Source organism: Hemicordylus capensis, chromosome 1, assembly GCF_027244095.1.
Source record: "Hemicordylus capensis ecotype Gifberg chromosome 1, rHemCap1.1.pri, whole genome shotgun sequence".
Classification (NCBI taxonomy): Eukaryota; Metazoa; Chordata; class Lepidosauria; order Squamata; family Cordylidae; genus Hemicordylus; species Hemicordylus capensis.
In genome coordinates, this window is record NC_069657.1 from 284,310,643 (window position 1) to 284,329,221 (window position 18,579).

The 18,579-nt window shown below is 43.5% G+C and overlaps 1 long non-coding RNA gene across 1 annotated transcript in view; it reads right to left on the bottom strand.

Annotated features, from left to right (window-relative positions):
• Positions 1-6,924: 6,924 nt before the first annotated feature.
• The window catches only part of LOC128345659 (uncharacterized), a 31,247-nt gene continuing 19,592 nt past the window's right edge, over positions 6,925-18,579 (bottom strand). The window contains exon 3 of the long non-coding RNA XR_008316569.1: positions 6,925-7,169. This is a non-coding gene — a long non-coding RNA (uncharacterized LOC128345659). The remainder of the gene's footprint in view (positions 7,170-18,579) is intronic.

An 18,579-nucleotide genomic window follows, 5' to 3' on the forward strand; every position in this document is an offset into this window, starting at 1 on the left:
TTCATCTGGATATCCAGGATGTGTCTTCAGCCAAGGTAAAATAAGATTTAAATGAATATCCTTGTGGAGGTCACAATATAAAATAACATGATCAGTGGTCTCCACAGCACCTGAGCATACGGACAAAGCCGGGAAGGATAAGGAAGCCCCTTAAACCTCCCATAGAGCACCGCCAATGGAAGCGCATTTATTTAGTCGCGATAGTGATAGAGCATGTCTGAATTTAGGAAGTGTAATATTACTTAGGTATGCAGCAGGGTTCGAGCTAAAAATCTGATCACCCAAATACATACCCTTTGGAATTTTGGCTACTTCAAGTTGTAAATCAACATCCAATATTCATTGCTTGATGAGCTTCATAGCAGATTCATGACCCAAGCTACTTAGCTCATCAAGCGAGAACCCATAACACTGAGATTTTGTTTCAACCAATCATTTCCGTGTAGAGTTAAAGGGATCAATTAATGTAAGTGGAACAAGACCCAGTTGGAGGTAATATAGTTTTAACCAAAATGAAAATATACATTTCCAATATTCCGCCTCCAAGGTACAGAGGCCTATTTCACGTCTGATGACGGCATTAGGAACGCAACTGGGAACCTGTAAGATGGACCTAATAAGTTTCATTTGGATAACCTCCAATGATGTAAAGTTACCAAAGGGACTGAGCTGAGCTCCATATACTGTAATAGCTGTGGGTGAACCTTGGCAACAAATAATTTAATAGCCGCTGGAATGTATAAATCCCCCTTTGTGAAATAAAAGGATCTAATTGAATTAGTCGATAATTGGGCATTCTGCACGATGCAATTTAAATGTGCTTGGTGATTGCCCGAAAAATGGAAAACCACGCCAAGGTATTTTAAGATTTTTACTTGTTCCAATGGATGACCATTTATTTGCCATGTATGTTGTTTGGGGCGCTTAGCAAAAACTATTATTTTCAATTTTTTTCGTGGTTTACCTCAATACACTCTGCAGCACAGAAGGAACTAAGTAATGAGAGTGCCCACCTCAAACCCACAGGTGTCAAAGACATAAGCACCATATCGTCAGCAAACATAAGGATGGGGATATGTTTATGAGCCAGTTTGGGCGGATGTATCAGGGGCATGTTCTTAACAGATAAAATGGAGTTTTTATATATATATATATATATATATATATATATATATATATATATATATATATATATAAAATAGGACAGGGGCCAAGATACATCTCTGTCTCACCCCTCTAGTTGTGGGAATTTCAGCCGACAATTGACCCCGATCTCCACAACGAACCTTTAAGCATGTGTTTTTGTGTAGTTTATAAATCAATATAAGCAGGCGTTTGTCCAATGATAGATCCTGCACCTTAACCCACAGACGGTCCCTAGAAACTGAATCAAAAGCAGGTTTCAGGTCGATAAATGCCACATAGAAGGCCAAGCCCAGCTTACAAGAATACTTCTCTACCAGGTGTTGCAGTATAAATGCTTGCTCTGTAGTGGCGCGCCACAGGGAAAGTATATTTAAACCCTTTTAAATGGCATTTATACCCTTTCCCTCATGCAACTTGTACTACAGCCCTAGCAAGAGGCCCACAACCAAACAGTGGAGTGGAGATGGGCAATATATTTCTGTTACTCCCAGGAAGGGATCATGATGACTTCCTAGGAGGGGATATGCATATGAGAGCAGGCAAAGGATCATGGGGTCTGGTGCACTGTGACTAGGGATGTGCACGAACAGGTTTGCAGGCCATGTTAGAGGCCTGCAAACCGGTTCGCTGGTCCGGCAGTCCAACAGATTGACACTGGGGTGGTGGTGGTGTTTTAAGGGCGGGGGGTTGTATTTACCCCTCCTGCTGCTTTCCCCCCTCCGGCGCTCCATTTTCAAGCAAAATCTTCAGGACAGCAGTGTTCCTCCCTGCCGCCCCTGCCCCCTTGTTGCCTGCTAAAAGCAGAAGTAACTTCCGTGCATGTGCCCCCTCTGCCGTGCGCACATCATGCACGTCACTGTGATGTGCACGGCGCACGCATGCATGTTGGCGGGGCGCGCGTGCCCAGTGGAAGGGGGTGTGCGCGTGGTGGCAGCAGGCGCATGTGCAGAAGTTACTTCTGCTTTTAGCAGGCAACAAGGGGACAGGGGCAACAGGGAGGAATGCTGCCACCCCGAAGATTTTGCTTGAAAATGGAGCGCCGGAGGGGGGAAAGCAGGGGGAGGGGTAAGTACAACCCCCCGCCCTTAAGACAACACACACACCCGGCATCGGACCGTGCCTCCGCGATCCATGCACATCCCTAACTGTGACAATGGATGCTTTTTAAAGACAGACCTGGTCAAAGCAGTCCCAGACCCCCAACACACTCCTGTCCCTGAGGATTAGCCCTCTCATGAAAGGGCCAGTTCACTGAGGAAGACCAGAGGCTCCATGAACTCTAGGTCTCTATCAGACTGCATCCTCATGAGTTAGGCCATCCAGCTATAGAGGGCCCTACTGATGTCCCCCCCCCCCCGAATATCTGTTTAAAAAAGAACTCTTATTCCTCATTTTTCCTTCCACAGTCAACCCCTACAGACTCCTTAGGAGTCTGGGCCGCTGCATGTGTCCAGCTGTTTCCCTGTGAGCTCAGTCTGACAAGATCGCAAATGGCTCCTAGTACATATTCAAAATTCCCAGGCTGGGATGGGTGTTGCAGTGTATGCAGATCAGTCACTGTGGGGAATTGCAGGTGAGTGGAGCCCCTATTATCAGTGGTCCCTGGAAAACAGGGTGTCTGTACTTGTCAAAAATCAACTTCCATATGTGCCAAGGGATGACCAGACTTCCAGAGTGAGCACTTTCACTCCTGTTGCCTGCCAGTCACCGTGACATGGAAAGATGTTGGTGTGGTACCCTTCCCTAGGGTCCTTCAGAGTGAAGATGATGCTGAATGCTCTTGGGCTATCTTATGTTCTGGAGGAACAAAGACCAACAGAAAATGGAGAGAAACGATGAGAATCAGATTCTGCAAACAAGCAAGCCATGGGACACATATAGCTAACTGTAAGCTATCAGTTAATCTAATGTATAGAAGACAAAAATACAGCAAGAGAGCTGTGGGAAAGATTGAAGGAGGTCTTTCGACCATTAATAGTCAAGTTGTTCTTATGCTGTAGTGGTGTAGGAAAAGATTCAAAGAGGGAGAGAGTTTGTAAGGGCATATATGCTCATTTGGGGAATACAAAAGAGTTGGAGCTGCATGTCTGAACCAGCAAAGACTGGACTCTGGCTTAATAACTTGCCTAAAGAATATGAGACTATTGTAAACATTCTGCAAATTAAAGAAAAAGTGACTTTGAGTTTTGTGCAAGAACCTTGCAAGTATTCAACTTGAAAAAACAAACAGAAAGAGAGGAATCAGTTAAAAATCAAACCTACAGAGTTGCTGATGGTAGGCAATGTTTTATATGTGGAAGCACCCTGCATCTGAGGAATGCTAATTCTAGTAAAGAGCATGGGAATTATTCTTAACAGAGAAATGAGAATAAGAATGAGAATGAGAATTCCAGATGAGAATTCCAGAAAACTGGACTTTCTAACAAACAAACTTGCCTATGCAAAAGTAAAAGGAATGAAAATAATGCTGAGAAAGATGAAAAATTGTGCACTGCAAATAAAATCATCTGCAGGTTTGATACAAGTCAAAGTAGTAACAAAATATATTTGGAGAGTGGAGCTACTTCACATTTCTTCAAGAATTTGCAAGATTTCTCTGAGATCTTTAAAAAATGTTGATGCATTTTTAATGTGTTTTTATCTATAATTTTATCTTTTTTATGAATTTTAAATGTGTTATATTGTATGTTTTAATTCTGTAAACCAACTAGAGATTTTTATACTAGGTGGTATATAAATTCAATTAATAATAACAATAATAACAATAACAATAACAACAACAACAATAATAATAATAATAATAATAATAATAATAATAATAATAATAATAATAATAGGAAGAAGAAGAAGAAGAAGCAGCAGCAGCAGCAGCAGCAGCATGGAACGTAAATGTCCTATACCTTGCTAATGGGCAGCAAATTTTTGCAGAAGGAAAAGGGACAGTTTAAATAAAGTGTTATCCTGGTGCAAATATAGTGAATAAAGTGTGGTATTCCAGGGGTAGACTATGTTCCAAGTTTGCAAAACAGTTTAATGAGTTTAAAAACAGATACAAGGCATGGATGTAGAGTTCTTTTCAAAAGGGACCATTGCTTTATTTTTAAAGGAGGAGAAAGAACATGCCTTTCTAATAAAAGGCATGCTGGAAAATGATGAACTGTATAAGACAGAGTGCAAAAGAGAGCAAGTTTTGCAAGTGAGCGTGCACACAAAGATTGCATGACTCTTTGGTTTTGTAGTCTTGGACATCCAAGCAAGGAATGCATTTCAAAATTAGTAAAAGAACAATTACCAAGTTATGTTGGCCTTGGGCCGAAATAAACAAATACATACATACATACAACTACCAAGAAACTTACAAATTAAACCATGGAAATCTGAAGTCAAACGCATTGACTGTGTTAAAACCAAAGAAACAAGGGGCACATGTTCATCAACCACAGAAAGATAATCCAATGAGTTTTTGGATTTGATTCACAATGACATTTGTGGGCCCCTCCCAATAAAGACACCAGGACAGAAGCTCTGTTTCCTCACTATCATATGTGATTTTTCTCACTATACTTATACTTATCTACTCAAAGAGAAAAATGAACTGATGTTAAAACTTAAAGAATATGTGGCTAGAGTAAGCAACAAATTTGGAAGAAAACCTAAGACTCTGCACACTGATAATGGTGGGAAATATTCTGGGAAATATATTGAGTAATGTTTAAAAGAACAAGAAATTAAACATGAGAGAACAATACCTTAAACTCCAGAGCAAAATGGAGTGCCAGAGAGAAAGAATATAACTTTTATTGAAATGTCTAGAAATATGCTTCTTGAATCAGGTCTGAAAAACAAATACTGGGGAGAAGCTGTAATGACTGTAACTTATTTGCAGAATGGACTTCCAACTAAAACTAAAGGAGTAATACCCTCTGAACTGTGGAATGGGACAAAACCTAACTTAAATTATATTAGAGTATTTGCATGCAAAGCATATACATATATTCCTAAAAACCTAAGAAGAAAATTAGATTGCAGAAGTGAAGGAAGAATATTCATAGGTTATGCAATGAAGAGCAAAAGCTACCGAATACTTGATCCTATCATAAAGTAAAAGTAAAGTTGTGCCATCGGGTCAGTGCCGACTCCAGGCGACCACAGAGTCCTGTGGTTTTCTTTGGTAGAATACAGGAGAGGTTTAACATTGCCATCTCCCACACAGTATGAGATGATGCCTTTCAGCATCTTCCTATATCACTGCTGCCTGATATAGGTATTTCCCATAGTCTGGGAAACATACTAGCAGAGATTTGAACCAGCAACCTCTTGCTCCCTAGGCAAGTTACTTTCCTGCAGCACCTTTATTTATTTATTGTATTTCTATACCGCCCTTCCAAAAATGGCTCAAGGTAGTTTACACAGAGAAATAATAAATAAATAGGATGGATTCCTGTCCTCAAAGGGCTCATAATCTAAAAAGAAACATAAGATAGACACCAGCAACAGTCACTGGAGGTACTGTGCTGGGTGTGGATAGGACCAGTTACTCTCCCTCTGCTAAATAAAGAGAATCACCACATTAAAAGGTGCCTCTTTGCCAAGTTAGCAGGGGTTCCTATAAGAGAGACTGTTAAACTGCACAGTGTTGCATATTCTGATGATAGGTAAAAGTCAAAAACCACTGTGAACTGGATTTTCTAATAAGTGAAGAGGCTGAACAGCAGCTACAGCAGCCAAATCATAATCTATGATATATTAGAGAGACTCAATAAAGAAAGGGAGATGGAGACAGAACCAGAGAGATTCAATCAAGAAGGGGAGATGGAGATGGAATAAGAAGTGAGATGCTCAAGCAGTATTAATAAAGGGATTCAACCTAAAAGATTGTCACTGTCATCTAGAGAAGATAAAATGCCAGAACCTATAGACTGGCACAAAACTGAAGGCATGCCAGATTCCTAGACAGATAAATTGCTGCAATCAGGAAAAGGAAAGAATGCATCACACCATAAAACAAAATGTGGGACTCAGAATTCAAGAATGAGACAATGAGAAGGGGAATGTTGGGATTTTGCCAAGGACATTGCCTCTAGGGATGTGCACAGAACCAGTTCGGAGGCCCTTTATGGGCCTCTGAACTGGCTTGAACAACCTGTGGCTCCTCCGGTTCGAAGGCGGGGGGGGGTTGGCTTTAAAGGTGGGGGAGGGTGCACTTACCTCTCCCTCCACTTTCCCCCCACCAGTGCTCCATTTGGAAAAGGACCACTGGGACGGCAGTGTACGTACAGGCACATGGGGTACTTCCGGTGACGTCGGGACTGAGGAAGCAACAGGGCGGCAGAAAGGTACATTGCCGCTCCATCAGTCCCTTTCCAAACGGAGTGCCGGTGGGGGGAAAGCAGAGGGAGGGGTAAGTGCATCCTCCCCTGCGCTTAAAGTCCCCCCCCCTTCGAACTTCCCCCACCCGGTTCCATGCACATCCATAATTGCCTCAGTTCTTTGTGTGGGGCATTCTTGTCTGTGTTTGCATGTGTATATGTAGTGGCTTGCGGGTGGAGTCACGGTTTGTTTGTCTGCTTCTTACCTGCTGTCTTGGATTCAGAGAGGTTCTCCTTCTCTCTGCATAAGAAACTGTTTATTGTTTTCTTAGCCTATGTTTTAGTTAGTAATAAATACCAAACTGTTGTTTCTCAGTTAAAGTTGCTTCCTTTACAATTACTTCTAGATAAGTAATTTCTCTGCAACATTTTATTATGTTTATTTCACAGATGAAGTTGTCATATTTATCCTTTGCAAACTTAGTCATATAATAGGCCCTACTGTTTCTAGCCTTTTTCCAGCAATGAAAGGTCCATACTTTGCTGCTTTGCTGCCAGTGCTCCAGTTCTTCCCTGCTTTCCTGCTCCAGTTCTGGGAACCCAATCAAGACTTCCATATCTTCTGCAGCTTTTCGTTCAGTCTTCTGCCCACTCTCCAGGTCTTTCCTTTCATCCTTTTTCTAACCTCTCTCTCTCTCTTTAGGAGCGGACTATCTAGGAGAGAAATCAGGCAGAGAAAGCTCTTTCCTGGTTCTGCCTCTCCCCCACCCCCAGCTCACTGCAGTGGGCCACCAAGGTCAGCTCAATGGCCCTTTCAGGTAGGCATCCTGGGTGACCACCCAGCCCACTCATCCCTAAGGTTATTCTGTGGGTGGGTGGAGCTGAGGCTCATACCATGGACACATTAACCCTGTTCAGATGTTCAAAGAGAACACCGTCAAGCACCCTTACAGGGCTGGTAGCGGATCAGAAGTCCCCCCCGCCCCCACCAGACCATCACTCACTCTCTCGACCAGCTCTTCATGTTTGGTGCAGTGTTTGTCTGCAAAGACAAATACTGTAAGTGTGACTGCTTCCATTTCCGTTATTGGGAGGCTGGGGGTCACTCCTGATCATGGGAAAGGGAGCATTCATGCTTACAGCATTTCTCTCTACAGACGAATACAGCTCTAAGTGTGAAGAGTGGGTCAGGAGAATGAGAGGCAGGCTGGGGAGTGGGAATTCCGTGTTTGACAGAGTTCTCTTTAAATGCCTGAACAGGGCCTTAGGCAAGTCACTCACTCTCTGTATGTGAGAGTCTGAACCCAAGTTATGCAGAGCCAAATCTAGCTTTCTATGAGTTAGAATGGATTAGATTTGGCCTCTGCATTGCATTCAGATCCCTCTCAACCATAAAGCATACTGGGTGACCTTAGGCCTGTCATCCCCAATCTACCTCATAGGGCCATTGTGATAATAAAATTGGATAAAACCCAGGGGCATAACTACCATTAGGCAAGGGGAGGCAGTTGTCTTGGGGCCCCACTGCCTCGAGGGGCCCCCCAGAGGCACATCACATGACTCCCCACCCGCTCATGTTGCACCCCCTATGAATTATGTTGACTCTCTTGCAGATCGGCAGGAGCAGAGAGTAAAAAAACCTAGATTGTAAAGTGTGTTTGTGTGTGTATATCAGCGAGGGGCCCATTTTAAAATCTTGTCTCTGGGCCCCCTCCAACCTTGCTACGCCCCTGATAAAACCCAAATATAATTTTTAGAGGAAGTGAAAGATGTAAACACAATAAAATAAATAGTTGTACAGAATGGTATTAATTAATGTGCATATTAACCATTTCACTCACGCTGAATAATATCTGGATGCACAGTGTATACACACACACATACATATGCTCCATTCATAAGTAACACTGTGTGAATGTATGTTGTACTCAGTTCCAGTGTACAAATTAAACCATATAAAGAGGCCTTGCTTTGCATGGAGAGCCATTGATTTCAATTAGACTGCCTGAGGTTATGTATAAAATATGTTCAGAATAAGCATGAAAGACTATAAGATATTTTAAACATATGCATGAAAGAATTTGGCTTGTAATTTTTTAAAGCATAAATCCAAACACTGTAAATCTGTTGATTCACACATCTTGCCTTATTATTGGGAAACTCTTTCAATGACTGAAGCAGTGCCTGTGTATCCATATTGAAAGTTAAACAGGAGTTGGCCCCTGAACTAATTTGCTCTGAAAAAACATTGGCTGTTTAAATGGTCAAGTTAAACAAGACACAATTAGAGACATGTTGGTCTCTTATCCTTAATTCAGAGCTCCCACAGGCGTGTTTATGAACCCCAAGAGGGGGTACTTTGTTGCCTTGTTAGTTTTAATTGCATTTTGTTTCATTAGATCATTTGAACAAGAAACCCCTTCCTCCCAACATGGATCTTGCATATTCCTACAACTAGGCTATTTGGGGTCTAACTCGGTTGTTCCAAAATGGAACTCTTTTGGATCAGTTATTTTTAACTTACTAATACGAAATATGATATTTATAGGTATGGGGAGGGGGGAAAATAACCCCAAATAATCCCTCCAACAGAAGTTGGAAAAAAACGGTAAGAGTATACAGAAAGCCTCCAAGTAGAAGTGAAGTCCTCTATAGCTTTCATTTCAAAACTCAGCATATGCAAGGTTCATAAATTAAAGTAATAAAAAGCAGGACAACATCTGTTCCACAGTATGTAAGTAAGAGGGAATCTGGACATTTGAGAAGTTGTTATACAGACGTTACATTCAACATAGCAACATATGAAGAACATTTATACTAAAAAGGACTTCTGATGCCTACTTGTATTTCTTGCATTTTTTTTTTAAGAAACACATCTGTTTTAAGATTTTTGGTACACAATTTAACTGTAACTTTTATTCTAATTTGTCTTTAGGATCCATTAAACTAAATAAGCTACAGTTAACTCAGGGTGGAATGAAGGTGTGACATTTTCCCCATAAAGCCACTGAAGTGAAATATTTTCTGCATAGCTTTCCTGTGCCTTGTGGATCAGAAACTGCTCTTTAATTCAATGTCAAGTATGTGAGAAATATGTGTCCCAACCCAGCACTGCATTTTAAAGCTTTCCAGCACCATATTCCTGGCTATGTTAACTACTAATTACTACTCCTAATAAAATCCCATGGTAGGTTGATTTAAAGTAAGGTTTGCTTAATTCCAGATCAAAGCCAGGCCTTTTTTAATTCATATCTTGAGAGATGAAAGATGTCATTGAGTTCATATATGGGTTGTTAAGTAACTTGAATATTTGCTTGTACTTAAAGCTACTTCCTGAAACTGGGATGGCAGCTCCTTTTATCTAATGGTATGTATTTCAATTAGTAACACTACTGGAAAGAGAGCTGTAAAGAGGGACAGAGGATGAATTCCTGCATCCTGATTACCCAAGATAAGGAGGCACTTGGGGTGGAAGAGAAGGTGGTGAGAGGTACATTAGCTGTGGTCTTGGAGATAAAAGTTGGTTTCTTTAAAATAAAACTCAGCTAAGTAACTACACCACCTACCCCATCCCTGCTCCCCCCCATTGCCCATTGGCCAATCAGCAACAAACACTGACACCCACTTCATGCAACCATTTGGTGTTCTGGAATTCCTCTGGGCAAAGATTTCAGTCAACAGTATGTACTAAATACAAACCTCTTGAGAGATAAGGAAGGGCGTAGAATATGCATTCTCTCCCCACCCCCATATGCACACACACACACACACACACACAGGCCTGTAAAACTATTTCCCTGAGCCTGAGGGGAGATTTAGATTTGTTTCCCTAGAACTGCAGTCTGCTCCCCATGGCAAACTGCTTTGCAACTGTAGTGAATTTCATGCAGTGATATGCTATATCACTGGGGCGGGATCCGAGTGGGGCGGGATCCGTGTTTCAAAGATGAAACAGTAAAAATAAAAGTATTAGTCTAGCCCAAATCCCTTCAGTGAGGTTTGTAGTTGGGGTCTAGACCTGTTTGTTCACTTGGAACTAGGGGTGTGCATAAAACCAGAAAACTTGGTTTGGCTTGAATCGAACCAGACTCAAGCCGAACAGGGCCCAGTTCAGTTTTGTGCACACTGTCGCCAGGCCCGGTTCAGTTTGAGTTCGAATCAGTTCAGGCCTGGCTCGGGGCGGTGGGGGGGGGCAGTAAAATTTAAAAATGTAAATATGGCAACTTACTGCCGCTGAGGTTTTGGCGGCCTAGGGGAGGTTTTGGTGGCCATGGGGAGGGTCTCCAGAAGCTCCCCTCCCCCCGCTGGCCTCCCCCCAGGCTGTCTTGGTACATTTTGTGGTGGTTTTGGCCCTGTGTGTGCACATGCGGTGGCCATGTTTTGGGCTGCCATGCATGTCTACTGGCCATCTGTGTGACCTCCCATATCATGGCTGCTGCAGTATCCCCCAAGGCCGCCAACGCCTCAGTGGCAGTAAGTAACCATTAAAAAAAAAAAAACAATTTTCCAGCGCCCTGCCACTCTTGATGGGCAAACTGGGCCCAAACTGGCTTGGCTGGTTTGGCTCAAGGTTTTGCCTTTGAGCTAAGCCATTTCGAGCTTGAGCCAAGCCATTTCGCACACCCCTACTTGGAACTCCCCTAGACCTCAATGAATCTCATCTCCAAACCTTATGGCTGTAATCCTTTGCACACTTATGTGGGAATAAATCACATGGAATCCAGTGAGCTTTACTTCTGAGTATATCTGCATACAATTAGAGTGTATGGATCTCTTTGGATCCTGTTTTCAGGCTGCAATTCTTACATCATCTACTAGGGTGTAATTCCCCCATAATCTCAGAGGGACTTTCTTCTAAATAATCATACTTAAGATTGTGTGTGTTTTGATCTTAGCATATTCAAGGCCTTTCAGCTCTGGAGTTACATTACCACTGGAAGATCCTACAGCAGTTCTTTGGCAGAAACAAACAGCAGTAGGTAAAAATTCCCTATCTAGGGATCTAGTTACAGGTAGGCCAGAGGGGGCCTGACACCCGTAGTTTTTGTGATGGCTCTGTTTGTAGGAGGCTGCGGGCAGATTTGATTAACACTGGGGGGAATCAGAGGATGAGACTCATGAATTACATTAAGACCCCACTACACTTTCCTCCATAATTTGAGCAGCCCCCCAGTGGTACCATATTATAAGCAGTACAGAAAAACACATCTGTGAAAGAAAACCTTTTGTTGAAATACATCCTCAGTATGATTAGCTGATTACTGGTTTGTACAGTTACTGGAAATAGATATCCTGTCATTTGGAGCCAGCCATCTTGACTCTCTCAGGGCCAATTCATAAATGTCTGTCAGATCAATTGAAAACTATCAGCTGAATGTGTGAGCTGCCTCCACTGAAATGGATCTTGGTAGAGGTGATGATGTGAGATGATAGTTATGAAGGCTCTGTTTGTGGTGTTTTATCTGAAATGGCTGTTTCATGCATGTCATCATCACTTGATGTTGCAGTCACCAAGTGATAACCATGCATGTGTGAGCTAGTTCTCGCTGCTACAACACAGACATGAAGCTCAGCTGTGGCCCTACCGCCTCATTCTTTAGTGTGTGGAAAGGATTAGAAAAAGCTGGTCTATATCTTACACTTTCCATGAGAATTCACATCTGCATGACAAATTCAACCCATCCACAGCCCTATCATTTAGTATAACTCACTGTGTGTATAGGGGCCATCATGCAGTGAAAGTCCACAACTCTACTCCATACCAACGATGTCTGCCTATGGAGCATGGGAAACTCACTATCCAAAGACCCAATTCATGTGAGAATGAATTTTGCAGGGTCATCTAGGGGTACGGGGCACAGGACAATGGGAGGAGAGTGTGAGACCCCAGCAAGAAGCACTGGTAGCATGGAGATTCCTGCCTAGAATCTCCATTTCTAGCCAGCGTGGTGTAGTGGTCAGAGTGCTGGACTAGGACCGGGGAGACCTGAGTTCAAATCCCCATTCACCCATGAAACTAGCTGGGTGACTCTGGGCCAGTCACTTCTCTCTCAGCTTAACCTACTTCACAGGATTGTTGTGAAAGAGAAACTTAAGTAAGTAGTACACCGCTCTGGGCTCCTTGGAGGAAGAGTGGGATATAAATGTAATAATAATAATAATGATAAATAATAATAATAATTTCCCCGTCACTGCCAGCTTGGAGCAGGACTCCTACCTGCCACAGTATAGGGACACAGGAACATAGGAAGCTGCCATATACTAGAGATGTGCACAGAACCGCAGTCTGGAGGTCCGGCACTGGTGTGGGGGGCTCTTTAAGGGCGGGGGAGGGTGTACTTACCCCCCCCCCCGCCGGCGCATTTGTTTAGTAAAGCTTTTGGGGCGGCAGGATACCTCCCTGCCGCCTTTTCCCCCAGTCATCAGCAAAAGGCTTCAGAAAGCCTTTCGCGCGTGTGCACGTCGCGCGCGCACGTCACGTCTCCGTGTCATATGCATGCGCGCATCGCAGAGACGTGACGTGCACACACGCAAAAGGCTTTGTGAAGCCTTTTGCCGACGACTGGGGGAAGAGGCGGCAGGGAGGTATCCTGCCGCCCCAAAAGCTTTACTAAATGAACGTGCCTGTGGGGGTGTGTGTAAGTACACCCTCCCCTGCCCTTAAAGAGCCCCCCACGCCAGTGCCGGACCGCCGGACCGCTCTCATGTCCGGACCGGTTCAGAGGCCTTCAGAATGGCCTCCGGACCAGTCCTGGCTCATCCCTACCATATACTGAGTCAGACCATTGGTCTATCTAGCTCAGTATTGTCTTCACAGACTGGCAGCAGCTCCTCCAAGGTTGCAGGCAGGAATCTCTCTCAGCCCTATCTTGGAGAAGCCAGGGAGGGAACTTTGAACCTTCTGCTCTTCTCAGAGTGGCTCCATCCATCTTCCCGTGCTCACGCTTCTAGTCTCCCATTCATATGCAAGCAGGGCAGACCCTGATTAGCTAAGGGGACAAGTCATGCTTGCTACCATAAGACCAGCTCTCCTCACCTGCCAGCTCTCCTGCCGGCAGCTGCCCTTTGACTCCGCTGGGCCCTATGGTGCACTCTGCTACAGTGGCAGCACCAGAAAAAAAGGGGCACAGAAGGGGGGGGAGTGCATTTATGGGTGAATGAGCTCTGTTTCAGAACTCCCACATATTAGAGTTCTGAAACAGAAATGGGTGGATGGGGGGTACTTGCCTCCCTTGTGCCACCCTTGCTCGGCTTGGCTGCACACAGTGGTGTGACTCTCACTGGGCTGTGTTCTTTTCTGGTTTGCCAAGCAGGATGCACTGTGAGGCCTGGATGAGTCTGAGGGCAATTGCTGTAGCAAGGGGGACCTATGCGCTGGGCCAGTGTTGGTAGGAAAAGGGAGAAAAAACTGCCCTTGACCCACTGCCCCTAAGGATGGTGGTGGCCTCAGGGATCACATACTATGCCTTTAACCCCTGCTAACTTGGCAAAGAGGCACCTTTTAACTTGGTGATTCTCTTTATTTAGCAGGGGGAAAGTAACTGGCCCTATCCACCCCCAGCACAGTACCTCCAGTGACTGTTGCTGGTGTCTATCTTATGTTTCTTTTTAGATTGTGAGCCCTTTGGGGACAGGAAGCCATCTTGTTTATTTTATTTATTTATTATTCCTCTGTGTAAACCACCCTGAGCCATTTTTGGAAGCGCGGTATAGAAATCAGTCAATCAATCAATCAATCAATCAATCAAATCTTTATTAAATGAAACATCTAGACCAACTCTAAGATGGAGTTTGATGCATGGAAAGCAAGCCAACAAGGAAAGGAGGAAATTGTGCCCAGAACGATGTGCATAATTATACTGAAGGGCTTTCTTTATGTGTTAGGAAAGAAAGCAGTGAGAATAATATCAGGACTGTGACAGGAACTCCCTAGTAGCATGGAAGAGGTTAGATGGTGGCAGCTCCCTTAAGGAGTTACAGAATCTCTCCAGAACTGCAGGAGCAGAGAGAAGCAAGATCTCCTGTGTGTCGCAGACATCTGTCTAAGTAAATTATGAAGCTGCTTTATGCTGGTCTATCTGCTCCAATATTGTCTGCTCTTGACGACTCCCGGGCAGAAAGGCCATTTGCAGCCCAGTTACCCAAAATCCCTTTCATTGAAGATGCCAGGGACTCAGTCTAGGACCTTGTGTATGCAAAACATATATTTACCACTGAGCTAGTAGCCAGCCCTCCCAGGAAACTCCCTGGAGGGAAGTGAGATTTTTTTTGAGGAATAATTTAGAGTGAAATTTACTCGAATTTCGCTCTAAAGTACTAATCAAAGATATGGATATTGTTGTATATATTTTAACAGTTGGGCTGTGAGCTGCTTTCACTGCCTAATACCAGTAGTAGTAATAATACCGAAGGGGCAATTATGAGTAAAAATATTCCAGCTGGCCGCCTTCGAGGAAGAGGTGAGACAGCGAGGGCCACTCCAGTGTCTCCGCTCCTGCCTGTATTGCTTCCAGCGGCATCTGGTGGGCCACTGTGTGAAACAGGATGCTGGACCAGATGGGCCTCTTTGGCCCTGATCCGGCAGGGCTGTTCTTATGTTCTTATCAGCATGTGCCCCCACCACCATGTTGTTCTGTGGCACAGCTAAGAATCAGGCAGAGCTAGGAATCAAGCCCAACACTGTATGTATGAACAACACTGTAACCATTTATTTTATATGACACCACAATATCAACTTTTTTGTCATGAACTTCTAACAAGTCTTACAAAGGCATGCAGATGCAGCCTTTTTGGAAACCTCTGGGTTATTTAAGCCCTTTTGAAGTTGGGGACGAACATTTACAACTGAGGGCTTTTTCTTATTATCAATCAAATCAAAACAGGTGATCAGCTGAAAAATGACAGTTGAAGTCCATATAGTTTGGTATTTCTGATTAGGTGTCTACCCCTGCTAACTTGGCAAAGAGGCACCGTTTAATGGGTTAATTATCTTTATTTAGCAGGGGGAGAGTAACTGGCCCTATACACTGCAAGCACAGTACCTCCAGTGACTGTTGCTGGTGTCTATCTTATGTTTCTTTTTAGATTATGAGCCCTTTGAGGACAGGAATCCATCCTATTTATTTATTATTTCTCTGTGTAAACTAGATTGGGAGCCCTTTGGGGATAGGCCTCCATCTTATTTATTTGTTATTTATCTGTATGATAATAATAAACCACCCTGAGCCATTTTTGGAGGGGCACTATAGAAATTGAATAAATAATAAATAAATAATAATACTATTGTTGTGTTGAATAACATTTTTATATTAGAGATGATGTGTGACTCAGGTTTGGTTGGAACAAGACACATTTGGAGATTCAGACCCACTAGCTTCAACACAAATGGCCTAGGGTGAAATCTTAATTTTTTGGGCTGCTTTAATTATGAACCACATCATGACAGAACTCAGGCAAAAGGTCGCCTTAAATTATAGGAAAGGGATTAGTAAGTCTACCGTGAATATTTTTTGCAGCATTTTTGACTGTAATAATGCTCCTCTCATTAGGCAAACTGGCCCATTACAAGCAACATCTAGGGTGCTAATTCAATTCCCTCCAGTCAATTTTTTTTCTCAAGCATGTTTACCTGTGAAGCCATGTGTAACCAAAGAAAATCCCCACAGCAAGAGGCTAGAGATAGAGGGAAGAAGCCTGCACACAGCCTTTCTTTATGCTTCTATCCAAAACCCCCAAGCCCCCAAGGTTTAATTATCGTGTGCAGTCTAGTGTTGAATAGGAAAAAGGGTCTGTAGCATGAGAGGAAGATTTTCACACTGATACCCACAAAGGAGCAGGGCCATTAAATGGAGGAGGTAAAATGGGTGGGGGGAGGGAGATGTTCTACTTTTCTTGGGGTGGGGGCAGTATAAATTGTATCATTTCCACATGCTATTGTCAAAACTGTAAAATCCTGCATTTTTAACTCGGATGGCTTGTGGGAATTAGACAAATAGGATTATATATAGCTGCAGTGCAAATATGTGAGAAATTCACCAGTTAACATAAAACAGGAGGTGGAGGGGGAAGGAACCACCCCTTTTCTTGGCCTTTGTATTTAGCTCATTTCAAGTTATGTTACTGGTTTAGCAGAACTAAAAGGTGAAAAAGCCCCCTTGCTATTATTCACTCTGCCAGCTGTGTGACCTGAAGAGGATTAAAGATTTGTTCAGTCTCTTTTCATAGTATTCTGAAAGTCCCCCCCCCCCACTCCAAAGGAGCCTTTAAACAAAGGCTTCTATGGTAAGCACTTCTTTTGTTACTGTCTATTGTCAATTAGTACAGGGCCTTTCCAATTCAAAGTAAGTGGGGCTTCCAGTTCCAACATCCAAGTTAAGTTACAAAATAGACCAAGATAGTGGTACAGAGCAAACAGAAGAATATAGTTTCATGTTGTTCTCTAAAGTCAGGTCCCCTCTTGCCATAACTCACCAAAGAGTTGATGGGAAATAAAACTTTGCAAACTGAAGCTATATTTCCATATTGGTGCTTGGAAAAGAAATTTCTACATATGTGCAAATTTTGATTCGGAAAATCAGATGTTATCCAAACTTGCCCCAAAATGGAAAAAATTGGAACAATCCAAATTTGATTTTTGTCAGAATTAATTCCAAAATATTAAATTAATTCCACAAATACTTTGGGATTTTGTAATTAGCAAAATAGAATAGGATTCTTCCCCATAGAAGTGAATGGGGAAATTAAAAAAAAATCACCAAAAATCACAGTTTGTCTCTAGAGCCTTGAAACATGCCACACATGTGGGGAAAGGGGTCAGGGCCCCCTGCAGTCAATTTGAAGAGAATTTATCAATCCTCTGATTGCTGGTGAAGTTTTGAAAGTGTTGTTAAAATGGCTAAAATTGGAGAAACAGTTTTGAAAGAAGCCAGAACTTTTACAAAAATCTGAAGCTGAAGATCCTCCTTGGACCATCATTCAACCAGCATGTGGAGGAATATGCCCTTTGTCTTCATGAAAAGGGGTAACAGCATGCCCCCTTTGCCTCCCACCATTATATTTCCAGAATGCAGTTATGAAATCTGGCACCCAAGAAGTCCACAGTGGAAGTCCACTGTGCACCCCACCCCATGCTTTAACACCCTCTGTGCTGGAACACATTCAGAGTTGGTCAATGGAGCCTGGGTAGGTGGAGAGCGGTGGTGGTAGTGGTGGTGGCTGGAGCTTGGCTTCAAGTTGTGGGCGGGCAGGTGGCAGAGACCTGGAGATGCTTTGGCTTGGCACCATTCTGCAGGTTGGCAGCATGGCACCCTGTGTTGGAGCTCACTCAGAGTTGGTCAGTGGAGCCCAGGCAGGCAGAGAGTGGTGGTGGTAGTCAGGAACAGATTTGGAGCCTTCCCACTGGCATGTGAGGAAGCCCAGGAAGTGAGCAGAGACTGGGAAGGCAAGCAAGAAGAACTTTAGAAAAATGAACAGCAAGATGTCAGGGTGGCCCAGTGAATGGGCAGGGTTCTACCGGAAAGCTGAAAGTGAAGCCAAGCAACTACAGAAGAAAGCAAAGCGAAGGTGGTGTTGGTGGAATGCCAACTTCAGAGCTCTGGCAAGGCAGGAACAGACGTGGGGCTTTCCCGTTGGCATGCATGGAGGACCAGGGAGTGAACAGAGACAAAAGCAAAAAGAGCAAAAGGAGTAGTCAAAATGGCCCAGTGACCAGGCAGAGTTCCACTGAGCAAAATTAAGTACTGTGGATTTCTCCCCTGCAAAGATGCTTATGAAGGTCAAGGGATCCTCAAAAATGACATGGGATATGGCAGCGGGGCTGCAGAGGAGGTGGAAGTCTCTGTAAACCATGTGGCACTGGAGACATCTTCCTCCCCTGCTACTGCCATGCCATTTTATGTTCAAAAATATGTGTGTCATATGAGGTCCACTAAGGTTTGCTTCTCTTACCAGCCAGTCATTATTTGAAGCTGCTGTAAACTCCTCCCCTCTCTGAAAGCTTCTAGGATGTTCAGACAACTCATGGTTGGGTTGGGAACATCCTCTCACCTTGCAGTGGCTTTGGGAGAAGCAGAAAGAGAAAGAGGGATTTGAACTGCTTCTGTTTCTCTGAAGGGCATTTCCCAGA